Source organism: Callorhinus ursinus, unplaced genomic scaffold (genome assembly GCF_003265705.2).
Source record: "Callorhinus ursinus isolate GAN/ISIS: 27379988/994484 unplaced genomic scaffold, GSC_fseal_2.0 scaffold66, whole genome shotgun sequence".
In the NCBI taxonomy this organism is placed as follows: Eukaryota; Metazoa; Chordata; class Mammalia; order Carnivora; family Otariidae; genus Callorhinus; species Callorhinus ursinus.
This window is the reverse complement of record NW_027397128.1, coordinates 5,588,956-5,590,748: the sequence shown is the minus strand read 5'-3', so window position 1 is coordinate 5,590,748 and position 1,793 is coordinate 5,588,956. Positions and strand designations below refer to the sequence as shown.

General features: G+C 40.5%; 1 pseudogene; it reads left to right on the top strand.

The window, feature by feature from the left end:
- Positions 1-384: 384 nt before the first annotated feature.
- On the top strand, positions 385-577 carry LOC141371299 (thymosin beta-4-like; annotated as a pseudogene).
- Positions 578-1,793: the final 1,216 nt, after the last annotated feature.

The following is a 1,793-nucleotide window of genomic DNA, read 5'->3' as shown; positions in this document are numbered from 1 at the left end:
TGTCAAATAGTCTACCCTTCTCTGTTCCTCCCAGCTTGACCCAGCCTCTTTCCCCTAGCCCTGTTTCCTTAGGTTATGCTGTTCTCTTCAAGGTCACTCTTTGCTCTGAAAAATAAACCCACAAGCTGGCTCTGAGGCACTAGGGGCTCCCACTAAAGGATTTGTTTGAAGAAGTAGGAAAGTATCTGGAAGGAAAACACATAACAGTGAAAAAAGAGCATAAACATTTATTTGTTAAGTAAACTGCTATTTATTGAGCACCTACTGTGTCCTAGAACTGTACTAGACACTGGGAATATTAAGATTCATTCATGACTTGGCGGTGGCCACTGCACAAACCAGGCATCACTAGCTCACTGGCCTTGCTCTGCTTCCTCGGCAACCATGTCTGACAAACCCAATATGGTTGAGATTGAGAAATTCGTAAGTTGAAATTGAAGAAGACAGAAACACAAGAGAAAAATCCACTGCCTTCAAAAGAAACGATTGAACGGGAGAAGCAAGCAGGCAAATCTTAATGAGGCGTGCACCGCCAATATGCACTGTACATTCCACAAGCATTGCTTTCTTATTTTACTTCTTTAGCCGTTTAACTTTGCAAGATTCAAAGAGGTTGTATCAAGTTTAAATGGCTGTGCTGCCCCTTTTCACATTGAAGGATAGAGAACTACTGACAATGAAGGCCGTGCCTTCCTCTCCCATATGGCTGTCTGGCTGGCAGAGAAGGAAAAGAACTTGTATGTTGGTGAAGGAAGAAGCTAGGTGGGATGACAGTGAAATTTAGAGTAAAAGTCAGGATGGTTCAAGGTGTTCTGCAGACTGTAAAATTCAGTTTAATCAGAGTGCCATTTTTTTTTGTTCAAATGACTTTAATTATTGGAATGCACAATTTTTTAAATGTGCAAATAAAAAGTTTTAAAACCTGAAAGAAAAGACTTGTTCATTCAACACATATTTTGGGAGTGACTATTACTTGCCAGGTACTAGTTAGAATAAACTTTAAAGAAATAAAAATATTGCCATTCTCCTCAATAAAGTTAATAAGGGAGATTGCTATGTAAAAAATAATTGTTCAATGGTGTGATAAATGCTACAATAGAAGTAATATACACGTGTGTGGGTGGCACTGAGAAAAGAATAGCCAATTCTGCTTAAAGAAAGTAAAGGAGGGCATGCATGGCAGGGAAGGGAAGGCTTCACTGCAGAGAAGATGATTGTACTGAGTCTTGAGGCACATGTAGGAGTTTTTCAGGTGGACCGGGGATTCCAGCGAGAAGGAAGAACACATACAAAAGCATAGAGGCATAGAACAGAATGGTGTGGTTAGGAAAGTTGAAGTAGTTTGGTATAGGTGGAGTTTGAGGTATGAAAGGAAAAGTGAAAAGATGACAGTTGTGTGGTAGACAGGGCCTGGATCTTGCAGAGCCTTATCTACTGTACTGAGAAAGCTGTGTGTATCCTAGAGGGAAAGAGTCCTTACTGAAGGGCCAACCAAGTTTGCAAAATTAGATTTGTACTTTGGCAAAAACAGCAGAAGAAAAATTATAAATGGGAGTTTACCAAGTAGATTTGGTAGGGTATAGTGAGAGTGGTCCATGGAGAGAACAGCATGTGAAAAGGAACAGAGGTGTGAAAGAATATGGTGTGTTCAGGGAACAGCATGTAGCTTGATGTGTTCAGGATGTTCATGTATGGGTGATAATGAGAGAGTGATAAGGTTACAAAGATCATTAGGATGGCAGACAATGAAGGGCATTGTAGCAGGGCAGTGTAGGTGGTTTAAGAGCATGGAC